This window comes from Aythya ferina (genome assembly GCF_964211825.1).
Source record: "Aythya ferina genome assembly, chromosome: 10".
NCBI classification, from domain to species: Eukaryota; Metazoa; Chordata; class Aves; order Anseriformes; family Anatidae; genus Aythya; species Aythya ferina.
This window is the reverse complement of record NC_140306.1, coordinates 18,763,116-18,784,043: the sequence shown is the minus strand read 5'-3', so window position 1 is coordinate 18,784,043 and position 20,928 is coordinate 18,763,116. Positions and strand designations below refer to the sequence as shown.

Genomic DNA, 20,928 nt, shown 5'->3' with positions numbered 1-20,928 from the left:
TAACCCTACTGACCAGCTAACAGACAGATGTGTTGGTAGCTACATTAGCTTTAATGTTTAGGACTAATTTCAGTCTTCTGAAAAGTCCACAGAAGTTAGTTGGCTGCCATGAAGAATGAATTTGATGTTGTTTGCTTTTTGCATGTTCTACTATCAAAAAGGAGCATTACTTCTGCAACCATTTTCTCCTGGCAATACATGTACTTTCTTTTTTTGGAAACCTCTTTGAAGACTTTGGATCAGATTTAAAGGTATTAAATTCCATTTTGGCCTTCCCTCTTCCAGACCATGTGGTCTGATGAATATGTACACCATGCAGGAATAAAACATCAATGTCAAAAAACATCAGAGAACATATCTGCTGCACTGTGTGAAATGAGTTTCACCACCACAGACTGATGTATCACTGAGGTGTAACATTTGGTTAGTTGTTTATCATAGCAGCAAAACTAAGTTACACTTCAGCAATTCTGGATGTACTAGAGCTACGAAAATCATTCATCCAAGAATAACCAACTTCTGGAAATCATTCGCTGCTGCTATAACTAAGCACAATGCACCAGCAATTACTTTTGCATCGTTGCTTTCAAATTTCACAATGCTGACAGCAGTGGGTGGTGGTAACCATTTGTTAAACTGGGTTTTATATGTAATAAGAGATCACCTGGAGGAGGAATATTACTGGAATTTATGTTTCAGGTCATATCTGGGAATTTACATTTCAATTGTAGAATGTCTCCACTTGGCTTTCACAACTAATGATGTCATAGATCAAAGATACTGGGTATCTTATAAAGCCCTGCTGGAGACATACAATGAATAATTCAACATTTGCAGACCAGTTCCTATTCTCATTTGTACATGGATTAATAAATCGTGATTTTATTGAATTCAAAAGGAGACTTCATTCTGGTGTGAGGGCTACCAGAATAAGAGAAATAGATGGCACCCATAGGTTTACTGGGTGGGAGTCAGGCCCATATTCAGCCCACCTGACTTAAATGAAATACCTAAAAGCCATCTTCTATGGTCCATGAAGGGAGAGGCAATTCGAGAAGGAAAAGGATGGCAATTTACACAGAATACTAAGTAAAGCAGCTAAGCTCGTAGCTCAAGAATCACAGTGAAATATATGATGATAGATCAGATGAATTCATTGGGTACACAGGAAAAGCAATGAAAACATAGATCTGAACAGTAATGAAGTGCCTGTATCTGGATGAAGTACAGATGAGAGCACTATTTATTTATTTATTTATTTATTTATTTTCCTTTTTTCATGAACATTTTGCAATAGCAAGAGGAAACAAGTCTGGTAGTATTTTGTAATAGGGTTCTATATACTTCTTGAAAACAAACAAACTAAAATAAATAAATAAATCTGTGAAGAAGTAGATATTAAAGGCTCAGCTGCAATCTCATAAAATCTGCAGTTGGATTGTACCAAGTGTGGCAATTTGGCACTCTCCAAGGAGTGTACACAAACTGCATGCCTGGGTGCACTTGTCAGTCTTTACTGCCAAATCCATGAACCACTGCATTCCACTACATTTGGCTTCCATCCCATAGGGAAGTTTCCAGTGATGCCCTTTGCATGCTTTCCCAGTCAGATTTGCCTTATGAATTTACTGAAAAGAAACAAAACAGCCAGCAGAACCATTCAATGAAAACCCTCTCTAGCAGGGAATTTTGTTTACTGGTAGGTCTAAGTGGAAGGTTATCTTCAAATATCAGAAGTCTAATTACACATTTTGTATAAATCTAAAACAACTGTTGATTGCATTGGAAAAAAAAAAAAAAAAGGGAGAGACTCATATGTGACTCCTCTTGTTGACATGGACATAGTCATGTGCAAACACTAAATAATTTCATCAGTCCAGCCATGGTTCGTGTACATTTTGCAGTGAAAATTTTGCATCACTGAAACCTGTATAAACAACCAAAAGACAATGCTACAGTCTGGACAACAGAAGAAATCAAACTGTGGCATGATAGGCCCAAATACCTTAACTACTTATTTTCTATTGCAAAATTGGAAGTTTCTTGTAATTAGGTTTACACAAGTTATATAAAGGCAGACTTTACAGATTTTTAACACAACAAAATGTAATGTATTTATAATTTCTATAATTATTTTTTACTAAATAAAAATGTGGAAGCAAATGAGTAAAAATATCACATAGCAATACTATCTATTCAAACATTGGAGTACATCTTCAATATTTGGATTTCTGGCTCCAGTGCAATCAGTAAAATAAAACAGAATTAGTAAAATAAAATGGAATTAGTAAAATAAAATAAAAAAAAAATGAGCTGTTCATAGAAATAAACAAACATGATATAAAAACACCTTCTACTCAGCAGGCTGAAAAAGTACATGGTTATTCTTCCAGCCTCAGAAGATTTGTGGCTCAAGGTTTTACAAGCTCAGATTCAAATACAGATCAATGCTTGAGAAGCAGCTTTGCTCATAGCTCATTCTGACTACTGAGCTGACTCATCCTGTCCTGACTCACCTTACCCTGGAAGTCTGATCTACAAAAGGCACTTGTCAGGCCTATTTCTGGAAAAGAATATGTTCTCTCTCCAGTTTCTTACAGTCCTCATATTGCATCAATGAAATAGTGGATTCAAGGGAATTGCCAGCTGTAACTTAGAATTTCAGGACATCTTAGGCCAGTTCTTGCACAAGATGTTGTGAAAGAAGTTAAAAATCATTTCTGTTTCTATGACCATATGACTCTTCCCTGTGAATGCTCTCCTAGATTTCTTTTGGTCTTTGTATGAAATGCATTTTTCAAATATTTGATGGTATAACTCATCAGTTCCTCTGCCAATTTATATCTGCCCAAATGCTAACCCCTCCACCACCGCATTCAGGGCTCTCCTCTCTGCCTTCCTTTCTGCTCATCTTCCCTCTAATCTAACATTTCCCCTAATGTTACCTTCTCCCTGTAGCTTTTCTTTTCCTGTCTCCTCCTCCTTGTCTTTACCTTTTCTATCCTTCTACTTAACCCTAACAACCTCCCCAGTTTCAAACTATTCACATATTTCCTTCAAACACCCTTCTTTCCTGAAGTTATCTGAGAACACTTTATTGCAACTCCTGCAACCTCATCCAAGTGATTCTGGCACTCTGTCTGCTGTTCTGTATGTGGCTTTACAAGTGGCCTGTCCCTTTCCCATAGGAAATTCCTCAGCAGTCTTGGTATCTCTTTATATTGCTGTGCAGGAGCTATTTCATTGACACTGCACAAGTGAATAATACATCTGATAAGTTAATAGAAAAACCTCAAATTACTACAGACCATTCAGTAAAAGCAATAAATAAGGAACAATAAATACTATTATCATTTACAGTTAGAATATATACACTATCCTTGAGTCCAACAGTTCAAAAGAGAGCTAAAAACTACATCAGTAGGCTGTTTTGATTGGAATAATTAGTTTTATACAAGAACATTGATCAAAGGCATTGGTAGCAAGTTTAGTGAAGTGTTTATCATGTACAAAGACCTTGGAAAATTGCTCAGACCTGAACTCAGCTCAGCCAGAATCAGGTAAACCATAAATAATCAGGATTAAAGATGAACTGTCAGATCTGAACAAAGGAATTCCACAGACAGGAAAGCATGGCTACAGTCTCAGCAGCACTGGAGGTTTTTTTTTTTTTTTTTTTTTTTTTTTTTTTTTTTTTTTTTTTTTTTTAGCTAGGACCCTTGCAGAACTTCAGAACTTCAGCATGCCATACAGTGGCACAGCTGTGTATCGTATGGGTTCTGAACAGCCACTTACCTCTTCAGCTGAAGCTTCTAACAGATGTGTTGCAGAAAATGAAGTGGGTAGGGCTCCTCACTTCATATAGCAATACAAGTTTTTTTTTTAAGGGAGGGAGAGCAGGTCACTCAAGTGAAAGCTGTCCAATGCCACAAGGAACCTACAATGACAGAAAAGCAGACTTTTTTAATATCACCATTTTTTTTTTTTTAAATTTCTTTGTTTTTAAAGATAATGAAATATCAGAGTTATGGGGTAAAGCTCATAATATTTTGTTGTGAACAGAGAATTCAGACTTTCTGGAAGAAGGCTTTCTGCTCTTACTGCTGAAGCATGCAAAAAGGTCGCATCTAGTGCTTAGGGCTGCCCAACCACCTTACTGCAGATACTGAAGTTTAGTAAATAGTTGTCTTCTGTAATTTTTGTATATTTACACTGGATAATAAAAGGTCAACCTAAAGTAAGTGAATACATTAATATTTCTCCTACGACATCTCCTATATTTGTGAAAAATCTATCACAATATGCCTCTCTGTTCTGAATTACTAGCAAAAGATTCACTGATATGGCTTCTGATACTGGTTCATGGTATGCAAATACGTTTGGTAAGGAAGTAGATGGAAAGCACTGATTCATTTAGGTGAGCAAGGGTCAGAGTTCAGACATTTCTGACCCTCACTGATCAGGCTGAGTGTAAAGAGACTGCAAACCCCTGCCAAACTTTTAAGTCACTCTGAACCATACTGCACAGTTTTAACCCTGTAGAATAGTTTACTTAAATGTAACAGCTTATAGTCCATATTTCTTGTACTCCTAATTAAATCATGATAACTACTTTTTCAAGTCCGTAAGACACATTTTTCCAATCTAAACTAAATCAAAATTTCAAGTAATTCAACACATACCTGTTGAACTCATCGTAAATACATTAATTCCTCAATGCTTTTTCTGGGGAGAGGGAGACACACATGATAACATTAAAAATGTTCTGTACAAAATGTTTGTTCTAGTGACTAGCATCAGGAAAAGCAAATTAAAGGAGGACAAACTAGATGCTATATTAATTAGTTGTTAGGCTCTAGGAACAGTTAAAAGTAACTGCTACCATCTTTCCCTTTCCAGGAAAGGAACAAATACCAGCATTAGTCTTCTTGCTCTTTTCACACCACCATTAACATATTAGCTAGCATTTGTCACTATGAAAAAGTTACACATTTTTTCATTCCTTCTTGAAGTTCAAATTCAAGACAAAACTCAAAGGAACTGAATTTGACCTTGAACCGATTCCAAAAATTTGGCTTGTGCACTCCCAGTTGAAAGAAAAATCAGGGATCCTGGCTCAGGGGTGAAATGGAAGCCTTGTTTGAACTATAAAATTAGTGCAGTTTGAGAAAAATGATTGTATAGCATGGGAACATAAATTAAAGGTAAATCATGAAAACAATGAAGTTTTTTTTCTTAAATAAAATCACTTTCCGTTAAAAGTCAATTATTTTGCTAGAAGGTCAAATATATTTTCAGTAATAACATTGTTCACCAGTAGACCATGAAGACCTGTACATGTCTAAAATATGTAGATCTTTTAATACGTGCAACAGAAGCTGAATGTTGGAACTGTGTCAAACAGTGTCTGCAAAATTACAATGCAAGTCGGACCACATGAAGTAATCAAAGTCTCAGTTTATTAAAATGTGTTATTTATGACTTACAGAAAATATTTCTTGTCTGTGAAAGAGAAATGAGTTAAGAATTAACCCTTTTTAATGTTATTTTTTTTCATTAAACTTACAAATACAGAATTTTGTTCATGAAGCAGACAAAACAGAGATGCCAAGTCTCCCACATTGTCATCAGCTGGATTCATTCTCTAGCTAATAAATGTTCTAGTTCACATAATCTTTTTACAGAATCATAATGTCTTACCCTGCTGGCTAGGGTTGCTGACATCCTCTCTGTAAAGATTACCTCGGCTGCTGGCACTGTATGACGCTGTACCATAACTACAACTAAGCAAACAGTGATTTGAAGGGTTGCTTTAAAATGGTTAATGGTTGTCCTAGACCAATACTTGTCAAGATCTGTTGTCAAAAAGCAAGATAAAATATGTGGGGTCCTTCTGGATCAATATAGTCAGCATGAACATCTCTTTCTTCATTAAAAAAAAATCTTGGATAACTTTTTTTTTTTTAATTATTATTTTTACAGTCTGTTCTTTCTGTTCACAATTATATCTTAGACAAAAAAATTAAGGACCAGTGTAACACCGCTCAGCCTTGATGTCCCTTATATCTGTGCAGATACAAAAATATAGTAATTTTTAAATTGTATAGTAATTTTTAAATTGTATCTGACATGAAAAACTCATGTCCAAAGTTTGTCCTCACAAACACACGACAGTAAGATGTTATGTTGTTATTCTTCCAGCCTGAAGGCAGAACTGGGCTTTCTAGATATACACCTTAGACATCTATGGCAGTGTGATTAATACAGACAGGAGAAATTGAGCAAAAAGTCAGTCATTGCTTGATACGCCTGTGGTGTACTCTAATCCTACAGGGGGCCTCAGGACACGTAATTACTGCATGGCATTGATGCCTGACTCAGGGAAGTCCTGCTCTGCTCATACCTGGACACACTCCTACCATCAGTATTTCAGTTCTGCTATATAACAATTTTCAAGAATGACTTAGATGTTGATGTAAAATGTTGATATTTTATATGCATGTAGAACTTGTTGTGCTTTTGGGGCAATTTTATGCTTTGTCTCTTGTCAACCTCAGCTTTACAACAAAAGTTGTAAGAAATGTATTTTCACATAAAAAGAAACTTAGAAAAGTCATATTTTGATTTGAATATAATTTACAGTGCAAGTCATTACAGTCAATGATTGCCTTGCAGTTTCCTAGTAGGGACTGCTTGGTTCAATATCTCGTGGTGAGGTCAGGTGACAACCAGGTGACATAATATGACAAGCAAGACCCAAGTCTGTCCAGAAAAAAATGCAAAAGAAGCAAGATATCCACTCAAGTAACTAATATACTGCATCCACAGGAATAATCCTTAATATATAACAAATGTAGAAGTACTAACTTGCTATGTTCCAATAAAGTGACAGTTCTAAACATTTCTTCTGTTCTTGCCCATGTTAACTATTAAGTATTAGAAAAGGGAAAGGCTAGTTCCAAGCAAAGACAAAAAAAATACACACTGATAACCTTTACTAGTCCTAGCACAGCAGTGTTGATCTGTCAGCACCAATGGTATGAATGAACAAGAGTCTTAGCCCCTGGCCGCAGTTGTATATAATTTAAAAAAGTCTCTCAGGTCAGATGTCTTATACACTAGTGTGGTTATATTAAAGGGTGACATAAAATATACAGTTAGTCGAAGAAATAGCCTTGTTATAGTGATGTATTTATTTATTTTTGTTAGAATACAGGAAGATACTTTTAACGATTATTTGTATTGAATATATATTCTTTTGAGTTTTAGGTGTGTGTGTGTGTGTGTTTTTTTCTCCTTCCCAAAGTCACAATATTGAAATCATAGTGTGTTTAACACTTTCAAAATGCTTTTAAGTTTGAATATTTCAGACCTGAAGTAAGTCTTCCCTAAGGGATTTAATGTATTTAATTATCTCTGAAGTTTTATCCATCATAATAGTTAAGTGAAATCATTGCTCTTGTATAGAACAAAGAGAAGCCAAACATATAAATCAATATTTGATTTTTTAAAGTTATTTACTGGAGCAACACATGACAGGCACTGAAACAGTAAAAGAGTTCCTAATAATTATTGTTGCAAAAAAATGAACAAAAGAACATTTTAAAACAATAACAGTCAAGGAAAATTCCTCCAGAGAGACAGAAATATACTCAGCAGTGTGGTGGGAGAGAGAAAGGTGAACAATGGTGACTTTTAATGACTCTTGCATTAACTCCAACCACAGGGTAGAGTGGTCAGATAGGACTTGAAAGATTGTAGTTATATACAAGTGATCTCAATGTTGCCCAAGCCACACAAGATTTCATAAGAACCCAGAGCAGCTGGAGCATTCCGTGATTATCATTCCACTGGAAGTTTCATTCTCATCATTTTCTCTGCAGTCACATTCTAACACAATCTCTGGAGTTTTGAAAAGTCATGGGCAGATCAATCATTTTCTGTTTCTACTCCTTTTTCAACCAGTCACTGCCTTCCATCAGCAAGATGCACAAAACTATAGATCCTGATGTAATCAGTCTGAAACTACATTTAGAATCAATTGCCACCTTTTAGCAAAGGAGTGATTATTTATGATTTTCCCCTACAAATATGGGATTAATAGCTGTAGGGAAAGAACAAATTTCCAGTCCTTTTCCAGAACTTAAATGGGGCATAGAATCAGGCCCTTGTGAGCCCGAGTCTTATGCTCTCTCACTCTTGCTCCAATACTCTGATCTCTCTCAAAGTCAAGATCCCAGCCCAGGTTCCCATATTTTCTAATTTTCTTTCTTTCTTTCTTTTTTTTTTTTTTTTTTTTTTACAAGTCATACTTGTCACCATCCTGCAAAACGTACATATATCCGCAGTCTCATCCTGCATAGACTCAATTGCTTGAATATCAGGAGTCTTGTAGCCTTTACCTGAGATCTGTGTGGACAATTGCCTCTACTTCAAAAGGCAAATACCCCAGCTGCACCCTGCTTCCCCTCTCCCCTGATAAATGACCTATGTATCCCAATATTTCTCTCCACCTTATGAGACTTCTTGTGACCCCCTGACCTCTATATGGCCTGATGTAGCCTGTCACCTCCTGACACATCAGATAAGATCAAATGAGAGAGGGCTGGGGAGTGCTAAGCTGGAATTTGCTATCTGTAATTTGGCCACCTCTGCCTCACATACATTAAGTGTGTAAGGATAGCTTGATTCAGCCAGTTGGATTCCAATTTAACAAAAACATCGTATCACAATCTTGTTAAGCTGTAAACTACTAAAATCACATTTCTATAACGTTTGAATCTGAATTGTGAGCTGGGGTATTTAGGGTATTACACTGAGGTTGTAGAACATGTCCATTTACCTACTACATATACTCCTAAACTTTGTTTTACATCACATATTTCCTATCGTATTACTAGATATGCCATCTACTAGGAATATAATTTGAATCATTTCCCAAGCAGGCATAAGAAACTGGGTTAATTCTCAAGTACATTAATCAATGCTTTGCCTCTTGGCTTTAATTCCTCGTTCCCCCCTCCCCCCCCCCCACTGAGTGGTGGTGCTTGGAGCGAGCTGTCACTGGCTGCCAGCTGTATTGCCATTGAAGCTGAGAGCTGGAGAAGCAGCTGGAAAAGACACTATTATATCAGCATTACAGCGCTGACATGCCATTATTGGGGTCAATCATGGCATAAAAGTGGAGTAACAAATTAGAGATTGAGGATCTGAATTCTGCCTAAATTTCATATCCCTCCTGCAGTACCTGTAACTGATGCATTTTCCCTCCAGGATCTGAGATGCTCAAAGATTAAGAGGGCCACACCCTGCCCAGAATGAGAAAGGCAACGTCACCCCTCTGATAAGCAAATTCAAAGCACTTCCTTGGATTTATCAACACTCAAAGTTTCCTGGCACATGTAGTTTTTGCCCATGTAGGGTATGACCTGGACCTCATCTCCTGTTCCACTGCAGAAGGTACAAGGGCAAATCTGTTACCCCACAAATACAGTATGGAGAAATTTAATAGATATTAGCAGTCATTATTTCATTCTGCTGGATATTATTATTGCCAGCAACCATGGAACAGAAGCTTTTTAAAAGGTTATCCATAAGGAATATCAATTAAAAAAAAATAAAATTAAATTAAAAAATAAAATAAATAAAAAAAAAAAAGAGAGAGAGAGAGAAAGAGAGAGAGAGGTATATGGAGGAGAAAGACTTGACAAAGACTTCCCAGAGGGAACTAGGGCTCCTTGGGGAATAGGATCCAGGAGTCCGTGCCACAAACCAGTGTTAGATGTCATGTATTTTGTGAATAACATGGTCAATAACAAAGGGTAAACAACCTACTTTGGGTATGCAATGGGAAACATCCTGATAACCCTTCTTGTTATTTACTATGAAGATACAGCAAAGAACCATGAAACTACACCACACATTGCAGGATCAGTTCCAGACAAAAGCTGGAAGAAGTAGAAACATAAGCACAAACTGACCAAGAAAGAGGACGCTACGTACATTTAACACCAACACCTGGAGATACATACAACTGAGGTAAAATAAATTATCTAACCAGGTTGTTAGAAAGCGAGTTACTGGGCTGTTTCTTTTTTTGTTGTTGTTTGTTTGTTTGTTTGTTTTGTTTTGTTTAAAGGTAACCCTGCAGCAATTAGATACCAATCACATCAAGACCACAAATTTATAAACAGGAAAGGAGCTACAGTCCAACATATGCACCCAGGTTTCTTTAATCCTTTTTCCTTTCAGGCAAATTCCAGACTATTCCCACCTGCCTGCTGTACCCTTGCTGATCAATTATCTTGTTGAACTGGAAGTGAACCTGTTGCAAAGGGTTAAGGTGGCTGCGCTGTCACAGAGTCAGCTGCATGGAAAACAAGCTGGATGAGATCTTCCAGAAAAGATAAAGCAGTAATAATCATACAAACGCCCAGTTTAGAAGACTTCTAACATGGACTGCTTCTTTCTTATTAATGAAACAGATCATAATATATTGAAGTGTAAAAACTACCATAATTTTAAAAAGGATTGAGGCCTTACTTCTGTGAGATTACTACTTTAACAAGCTCCAAATGTATCCAGAATGGTGCCATGAGCACAACATCTCTCTGATGTGCCAGCTTATTTATTTAGCATGTAGGGGGAGACAATCGCCAACTTGCAAAAAACGTGCCCATTCGTTGGACAGCGTAGTAAGAGCCCTAAAGTCTGAAACTCCTTCAGTTTATACACTCAGAAGGGATACTGAAGGCAACAGGAGAGGAGAAGTTTCCCAAGCTACATTTTGGCTGTCCCCAAGAATTGTGTGGCACACACACCTTGGAAAGCATTCTCTACTTGGCTGCGTTGTTCAGTGTTACTGAAGGGGCCATTTATAGATGTCCTAGCAAGGGCTATGCTAGGACATCTGCAATCTGCAAACAGTATCTGGAACGGCCTGTCTTACAGAAGTCACTAAACTTCCTTTAAAATGTATTTTTTTTTTCTCTGTTATTACCAACCTGGACTAATTTTGTACAGAGTGTCTATTTTTATATATGACTCATTCTTCTGTAAAAGCATGGAATAAACAGGTTAGGACAGTGCATAATTGATATTGTTCAAAGTTTTGCATGCTGTATTCAGACTCTCTCCTCTGATTTAAATTTAACAGTCTGTTTACAGTCTGCCCTCCCCTCCCGCCTCCCCCCCCCCCCCCCCCCACTTTTTTTTTTTTTTTTTTGGTAAGGTTTTCCAGAAACAGGGTTAGATTATATTTTTGCCTCAGCACTTGGTTTTCAAGAATTTTGTCACTGGAATTTGTGAGGATTATCTTGATCTGGAAAAGATTCCCCCTTCCTTCATTCATACCTTGGGCACGTACTAACAAGTCACGGTATTTAATGAATGTCAGAGAACAAATCTCAGCAGCATGCTGATAGAGTACTGACATACAGTGGTGACACGTGTTATCTTCTGGGCCAGACTGATGTGCCATATGATTATGCATGCCATCCCGTACCAACTCAACTTAAACTGAAGACAATAGCAACAGAAAATGTTAACACTCATGATCTCATGAGAAAATAAACCTGCCATTTCACAACAAAGCAAAGCACTAACAAGTATTTGCACTGTTCTAGCTATAAACCTAAAAACTCTTTTCAACAGATATGATTAATTTGCTGCTTTTGCAGTATTGCCAGCCTCTAACTCTTTCAAAAGGCATGAGTCAAGCCCCAAAAGCTCAGAGAGTCTTAAATGGGGTCTCTCTCTCTCTGTATGTAAGTACGTCTATCTATACAAACACAGATTATTTGATACCCCTTCGGAATATCAAATAAAGGATTCATTTTAAAACTTTCAAACTTTTTGCTTGAAACTAAGGGAACATAGGTACCTATTTTTAAAAAGCAGATGAAATTATGATATGAAAGATTACGTTCAAATTATGGACCAATGGAGATCATCATGAATTTTGTAAAACACGTAAGTTTCTTTAATTTTCTTCACTGATGTCAAAGGTTAGGATAACCAGTTTGCTCTGATGAACAATTTGCTTACTGGGGAGTCTAAATACTGTTCTAATAACAAGGCACCCAATTATCTTCATTATTAAGTTAGTAAGTAAATTAAAAGACTGCGGAAGCTCAGAAAGTGAGTTTGGATTTTTCTACATAACATGCTCAAGAACACCATCCCCTCAAAAAAGCAGAAATTAGACTGGAAACTTTCCAAAGAAAGACCCTCCAGAGATAAAGAATACTTCCTCATTTTAGCTAAGACAACATACAGTACTGGAATTGTTTTCTAAAGAAACACTTTCGATTTTAAAGGTGTTCTGGAAACCAACATATCAATGACCAAAACAGCTCGTGTAATCCTAAATTATAAAAAATGAATACTTCCCGAATACTTCCGAATTTGAGGTAAGGTCTTTCCTGATTTTAATCAAGTCCCAGGTGATCTTGGGTAGACAGCATTTGAGATGGCCATGCACCAGTTTCTGAAGTGTTTGCACAGATAGGCCTATCATTGTGTGCTTCATCTGAATTGGCTTTCTTTTTTCTTTTTTTTCTCTCTCTCTTTTTTTTTTTTTTTTTTTCCAAAAAAAGTACATTACCATTATTCAGTGGGTTATTGCATCATCAATTAGAGATACTTGAAATATTAGAGATACTAGAAATGTTTGCAGGTAATAGTGGCTACAATCTCCAGTCTAACTGTGTCAAGCAAAGTACTGTTCTATTTGTGCTGAAAGGGAGACAGAGAAGTCAAGTGATTGTCCAGGAGACTTTAGTCATCCTCTAAGCTCTACAAAAGGCAAAGGTAGAACTAGAAGTTGACACCTCCATTTTCTAAGGCTTTAGTGCTCTTCCCAGTGAAACTGAACTCTTAGAAAAAACATGGGGAGGTTGTATTACTTAACTATCAGTATTGAATATACTTTTTACACTTGGTCAGGTGCAATAAATGCCTTATCAATTCTCTGTTTCAGGAGTAAATGGTGTTAATTCTGTATAGGTGCTAATACTGCTCATGGAGTTTAAACTTTGAGCATGGCTTAACTTTGTTTCCCATTTTGAGCTAGCCACAGATACCCGCAGTTTTAAGGTGCTGAGTGCTCTTATGTTTCCCTAATTTGATATAGCCTTCCTTTTCAATGGGAGCTGAGGGTACACAACACCTTTCCTAATTCATTTGGTGTCTTTCAAAATCAAGAAGATATCGTGCTGATCCATGAAGTTCTGCACGGCAGCAAACAGTTATGACTGTTCCGTAATAGGTGCTGTTTAGCAATACATATTGATACTGACACTCTTTGAAAAGTAATTCAGATACTGTTTTGCCTTCTCTTTTTCTTCCATGTGCATCTTTAACTTGTTTCATTTTTCTTAGGGCCAGAGACCTTTCATTTACGGTTCCACATTTGCACAGGAGACACAGGGATTTCCTACACCTATTGTGCATAATAGAGATTCCAGCACTAGGGCATGCAACTCCCACACTACTACTATATTTGTCTAAAACAAGCACAGGCAGATCAGAGAGAAAACAAAATGTGATAATAGAACATTATGAATGTGCAATACAGCTTCCAAGTATTTGGAAACTACTCTCCTACAGCAACTCAACTACCAAGCCAGGATGTTGCTTTTTGGACTTGTGGGACTGTTTGTCCACATCAAACTCTGCAGTGTCATATAAATCCAAATAAAGGTAAACAAAGAAAATCAAACAGTTGACCCAGTTAGAAAAATTTCAAACAGGAACACTATGTGTCCCTGTGTTGCACAGACAAATTAGAGAAGATCTTTCCCTAAAAAAGACAAGAAATAGGTGAAACAAATGCTCATAGATTTACTAGATAATAGTTGGGTATAAGAAGTATTCCCCTGGTACACTAATTCTACATACAAATTTCCCTTTTTCATTAAACCATCACAAGATTGCCATCAGTCTATTATAACCCTCATTCACTACAGTATAGGATACAGGATGCACTATTGATACAGAAGATAGCCTAAAATAATGCACTCTGTGCCCTGTAGAGAGTCAGTTATTCTCTTAATTTTGCCTTGATTGCAATGGACTGATGAATTTGCTTACATTATTGTGTTTGCTTATAGAAATCACTATATTTATACATGAAGAAGGCACACAGGAGATTTCCCCTAAAAGTAGAAAATAGATTCATAACTCAGCAGTGCAAGCTAGCTTTCCAAATACTGACCCATATATGAAGAAGGAAAAGTCAAACTGAAATTGTCATTCTACGAAATTCATTCAATTGCCTGGGTGCAGCCAAGATGTGATTTATGGTATTTTGATAGATTTTGATTTATCAGAATAGGTGAAATATGGAAGTAAATGCATGAGCAGCAGACCTAATGAAGTTTGAATAGCCCCTGATTTCTTGTTTACAATTGGACTTTCCCTGGTCTCAGAATACAAAATTGTTTTCCTGTAGCTAGGGCATTCACAACATTTTTCACCTGTTTCTCCAAAAAGTGTTCAGCTTCTGCTGCTGCCTTTTCCTGTACTGGTAAAGTCTCTGTAACATTTAGCCATCTGTTTTCATGGAACAGAAATTGCTCCATCATTCCTGAAGGACCTTGAAAAATATTGCCAATTGCCAAATGTAGCTAGAAATAAGTTTAGTATTGGAGACTAGAGGGGGAATCTCACTAGACCCTCAGAAAATGAGCTAAAAAGTTAAATGTCGAGGAAATTAGAAAAATGACAAGTCTTTTTTCAGCTATTTAACTTAACAGTCTATATAGAATTTATTAGCTTACTCTGTTTTCAAAACTGAGCATACGCTGTTGTAATCATCAAGTAAAAACAGGGTTTAGGTATGCAAGATAAGTTTGTGGATAATGTGAAAGAAAAAACGTTCAGGCGTACTATACCTTGAGTATTTACATTCCTGTTTTTATAATTATCTTAATTAAAGAGTAATTATTTCACTTACAGATAGGCTTATCTCTAACATGAAACTACCTGTCTACCATCAAAAAAATTTGAAAAGCATCAAAATTGCATTTTTTACTGTCTTTAATGGCTGTTCTGTACTTTAAATGCTGTCTTCACTGCAAGAAAAATATATTGTTATACTCAATTGGTATTCATAGGTCACAAAAAGCAGTCAGTTTTCTAATAAGGGAAGCAGGATATCCAGAAGCATAGAATTAGCTAGCTAACAAAAATATGCTTTCAATTATATATTCAAATATATATTTTATATAAAAATATTTTTTTTATGTGAAATATTAGACAAAAATATTAACTGTTAGCAGAAGGCTAGCTATGAAAATTTTGGCCTAGCTAACAGTAAAATGAGGACTCACTTTCTAAAATACGTGACCTTTCTTCTTCTGAATGTTTTTCTCCATTGCTGCACTGTGCCTGGGGAGATCCCTGAGCTAGTCCAGGCCTGAGGCCTCCACCTGGTAGACATAGGAACATGGAGCCAGGTGCAAACAGGATTGCTGCTTCTGCAGCTGATTTGGGTTATCAAGCAAGCATGTTATCAACTTATCTTTTTGACTGGCATATGTTCTCCAAATTCGCTTTACAGCATGGAATCAGATCGCTTAAGACTCTTTAGAAAAGCTGTTCTGCTACAAAGGGATGCTTCTATTTGTATGGAAACAAAACCAGACAACTAAAATATAGGATATGTGTAGGATATATATTTTCACTGAGAATGACCTGTCTTCCAGCCACTTGACACCTGAACTGCACTAAGCCCTTGATCAAAGTAGGAGTGGGAAAGTAAAATAGTGAAACAACTTCATGGAAGCTGCTGGGTTACTATTCAGGATGGAGAATTGGCTGAACAGTGGGTGGGATTTTAAAATAGGTCAGTTCAAAAACTTAACTCACATATTTTAAATACCATTTAGTACATAAATTAGGCAAGGTCTTAAAAAACTGTCAGAAGAAACAGTGAGACTTAAATACTACTTACTGGGACCAATAGAAGTAATCACCAATAGGAACACAATAGGAACAACTTTGTCTCTTGTATATGCACTGTTTAAATATATTGGTTTAAATCCACTTATTTTCCCAGTCTATACAAGTCTTCCCCACCTTTTTTTTTTTTTTTTTTTTTTTTTTTTTTTTTTAAAGTAGGTAAATATTCCACTTATTTTTATCCAAATGCTTTACTTCCTAGCTGAGCCTGAGCTTGTTTCTCTTTCAATCAAAATTATATGGGAGCAAGAACAGGAGCTGACTTTTGAGTAAAACAGCACTGTGCTCACTGACACCAGGTGTTTTATTGCTGCTGAGTGAGGAGGCACTGTGTATTAATATCAACAGATCTCTGCTCACTGTTTATGACGCATGTCCACTGGCATCTACTGTTTTATGCATCATGATGGGACACACTACATTTGCGGCATTAAAACCAAACAAGAAAAAGCAGCTATAACACACCACAAGGAAAGTGGAAGTCCCTGTGATGAGTGCAAATCAACATGCAGGGGACTGGCCTTTCCTGCCTGAGGGGTGACACACGCAGAACCCATACTGAATTAGTGGCCTTACACCAGTCTAAATCATGCTCTCTGAATGCTGTCCCACTCCACCTCTGCTGCTCCTGCCTGTTCCACCACAAGAACTTTTACGTTTAGTACATATACTTCAAATGTTATTGCTTCTATTAGTCATGGGTGGTGGTAGGGGAATCAATAGCATACATTAGGCATATTCATTTATACTAGGAACTACCTCATTGCAGTGATACAAACATTCACTAATTTGTGTCAAGTTATGTTCCTAGACTACTGCAAGAGTGATAGTGGGGTTTTGCTAATGTTAATCATGTCACTGCTACTGAGCAGAATATAGTTCCCTTAAAAAAATACAACCAAACAAAAACTAAACAAGCCACAAAGACTACTTCACCACAGTACCTAAGTCTTGATACTTTTAAACAACTGGAGCAATGAGAGAGAAAAGCTACCAAATACATTGAGACAACAGAGTTTCTAAAGCTGCACTGCAACAATGGTATTAAAGTTACAGAAAGGTAATATACAAAAACATTTATTTATGCAAGTAAAGAAAATCATGGAATTTGTTCAGTATGTGTTTTCCCAAAATAAACTGAATTTCAAAAAAGAGATGCCTATTTTTGACAACCAAAATTTGTGCCTGATGATACCATTCAGATGAAGTCTACACATATACCACTGTCAAGATTGTTTCTTCTGCAGCATGTTTTTGTAATATAACTGGAGAGCTCAATGAGTTTTATGCTATTAGATTAATCAAAAGAATTTACTAAATATTGGCAAAATTTTGAACTGTCAAAACAACTGAAGTTTTCCCCTAATTATTTGTGCCAAGATTTCACTGTATACAGCCTTAATCACGAGTAGAAACAGAGTTGCAGAATACTGAAAATAATTTATATGCATGCATATATCTCTGCAACACACAGAAAGTCCTGTTTTGAAAACAGGTTTCCTTTGTCTCTATTCTGCCCTCCAGTGGTTTAAAATTGGGACAGGCCAAGACAGATCAAAACAAGCCTATTTCTGTCTGGCTAATGTAATTGCAGATGCAAGAAACACAAGTGGTCAAACACTGAAAGTGTAATATTTTTAAAAGAAGAAAAATCAATTCCTCTCTGGCATACGGTAATAAAGTTAATAAAACAAAATTCCTAAAATAACTGCTTTAAGAGAATGGGAAAAGTGTTTTTTTTTTTTAATCTTTTCTTTTTGTTTTGTTTTACCTCTCAACCCTGCTTATGTTCATTCAGAAGAAAAATCAGTTTGCAAATATAATTTTCAAAGTCTCAAGGAGAAGACAGATTTTAATCAAATCTTTCTGAATTATGTCAGAGATGTACATACCTACCAATATACTAAGTTAACTACTGATGCCAAAGGCTCCACAGTCTTTGCTCTTGGTTTATTCCTATGAAAAACAACCTCTCTTCTTGGAAGAAACTTCTGTTCTAATCTAAACACTTCCAAAGTGATTGTAATAGTGCATTTTCCCAAAGTGGCTTTATTTTGTACTCTGTATTTGGGAATGGGCTCAGTGTTCTTTGCTATTGCATCACTATCCATAGACAACAGAACTGTGATGATGGTAGTGTATTCTATGTATGCATGAGGTGGGTTTCATTCAGGATTTCTTCAGTCCCTCCCAGATACTGCTTTTCAAGCTGTAGTTTGACCTTCTGATGTACTTTTCCCCTCTGACAATGTGCTTTCTAAGTTCACCTTGTTATAACTTTCCCTGTTCTCTCTCCATCACTCTGCCCTTCCTCTCCCTTCCTAACCATGTGGAAGGCTAGATCTCATACTAGGCATCTCCTCTTACTCTTGGTTATTGGATGAAGAATTGTTTCTATGTGAAAGTATTGGGAACATAGCACCAATTGGATCCTTCATAGACTGGTGTACTGAACTGGATTTACAGTCACAGCTAAAATGAGGAAAATCAACAGTGCAGCCGCTTCTGAGGCATTATAATATCACAACTCAACAGCAAATTACAGAGTGGTAGAAAATCCTTTTTACAAGCCCAGGGTGAGGAACAGCGCTGCAGACCCTTCCTCCTCTTGTTCAAACAATAGTCAATAATCAGAGAGATTTTAAAATGACAATTCTTGGACTCTTGGTCCCCTTGAGTCCAGAAACCTACCAGGATATGGAGACTCTGCTCTTCCCCACAGCACCACCTTAAAAATTAATGAGCCAAACCTACTTTTCCTGTCCCCCATATTAACCTGGCTCATAATTATATGAACTGGCTTACAAATAATAAGGAAAGGTGAGTTGAAATACTATTTTTTTTTTTTATCAACTTCTAAGTCACTTTTTCAAGCCTTTATAATACTATGAGAACTCAAATTCTTAAATACACAGTTACTTAGGATTTTTTAAAAATACACATGCAAAGACAGCAGTCCATGTTTGTTCCTTGTCATTATGGCTACTTCACCTGCTGAGAAGGAGCTTAAAAAAGAAAAAAACACATCTTTCCCTCAGCCCCAGCAAGCAAATCATTGGTAATCATTTCCAATCAAATGGTACCAATCAAATGGTAATCATTTCTATACCAGTGGACCTTTGTTCCACTTTGACAAGTCCTCGGAGAATACTAATTTGGTTCTGCAGAATAATGGGTGTGGAAGACTCCCTTTCACTTGAAGTTTATGGGCAAAGTTCTATACTACTCATACCATCTAGCACAGTGAACAAAAAAATGCTACTGTAGTGTTCAGCCCATATAACTACTTATGTAGGGTGGGGACAAAAACTGTTATTCTTCTGATCAGGGGGTGTTAGCCACTCCCAACATTCATACATTTTAACTTAATGCACAAAACAAACTGTCTTTGTGTGGAGACTCCACGTCCTGTTTTTGGATGCTGGCCTTCCATCTTCAGCGACTCAATTGCCATTCATAGACTAAGCAAAGATCTTTGTGGATTTCTAGTTTCTAAGACTAAAAAAGTGAATCATTCTCTTCCCTGCATATCAGCTGCCTCAATTCCATTGCTACTGTTTTTTTGTTTGTTTGTTTGTTTGTTTTTTTAAACAAACAAACGAACGAACGAACAAAACCTTAGATGTTGATATTTCTGCTTTAGCATAAAACCAGAGTCAGCCCTGCATCAAGACCTGCACTTAAACAGGTTCTAAAGCTCAGCCCATGTCCTGCAAGAGACCTATGATAGCAGGTATTATTAAGGAATGCATAACACAGAAATGAGGCTGAACTTACAAAATAAGTACCAATTTCTGTTAAGTTCTGATAAGCAGCAGTGGATATTATTTTTATATTAACACGAACTTGAGAAGTGCGAGATGTAAACTCAGTCTTCTCCCAGAGGGGTACAAGGTGCTATCCCTCACCGTCCCACAGAACTGGCTGTTTGGCTGTTGTCCTGTCTGTGGAAAATTCACTAAGCAGTACATAATTCATTATTCAGTAGAAGATAAACTCTTTTTAGCATGTTCACTTTGGAGGGGTTAGGGCCACTGATGAAGTGTGGTTAACCTAAGTTCTGCTCCCAGCTCCCAGGTTTGTTATACATTTCAAATTTTAAAAGTGAGTTGATAAAGACTGAAATGATTACAAAAAAACAAGGCTGAGACAGAGACTTGATGCTCAGATGCTGCTAGAGGAGACTGGGGATGAAATTATGAGTAAGACTCTGAGAAAACACATAAAAAAATTGTGCTCAGAGGTTATTCTAATGAAACAGGCAATCACTTCTGCTTCATGTATGGAAAACAATTGTATCTAAACTATTCTTTCAACAGACAATCCAGATCATCTCAAACATACGTCTAGTTTGTAACACAGCTATCCTATTCAAAATGGAATGGCCAAGCATTAGCCACCCCTGCTTACCCTCATGATGCCATGACTTCATGATACATGTTCATAGCTGCACAGGTGAAAGGAGGATTTTTGCACAGAGAACAGGCAGATACCTGGGGCAAGACTGACATGACCACAATGACAATTATAATCGATCTGGTATGAAAAGGAAGCACAAAAAAAAACTTCCTCAAAGCCCTACAGCGGCCTGGTGACATGTATCTTAAGTTAGATCCCTATATACTTATACATTCCGGAGCATAACTTTCGATATTATGTGGAGGCCTTGCCAATGCTACGGTGATGGACAGTACAAAAAATCTTATAAGGGCTCAAAACTTATTCTTGTTTCACTTTCTGCTCTATCAGAATACTTCACTTTCAACCAACTGCATTAAATTATTCAACATTTCCTCCACGAGAGCACACCAAACCAGTCCAGCTGAAATCTTGGTTAGGCCTACAGCACAAAGATGTGAAATCCATGAGCTAAGTTTTCCTCTTCGTGTCACCAAAGCAACTGAAATAGTAAAGGGAGTTTCTCTGATCTCACACAACTAACTATAAAGGGAGGGTAGCATTTGG

At 36.8% G+C, this 20,928-nt stretch overlaps 1 long non-coding RNA gene across 1 annotated transcript in view; it reads right to left on the bottom strand.

The window, feature by feature from the left end:
- Positions 1-1,242: 1,242 nt before the first annotated feature.
- The window catches only part of LOC311442411, a 29,842-nt gene continuing 10,156 nt past the window's right edge, over positions 1,243-20,928 (bottom strand). Inside the window, exons 2-4 of the long non-coding RNA XR_014696635.1 lie at positions 4,683-4,725; positions 3,796-3,937; positions 1,243-1,628 (exon numbers count right to left, since the gene is read on the bottom strand). This is a non-coding gene — a long non-coding RNA (uncharacterized lncRNA). The remainder of the gene's footprint in view (positions 1,629-3,795; positions 3,938-4,682; positions 4,726-20,928) is intronic.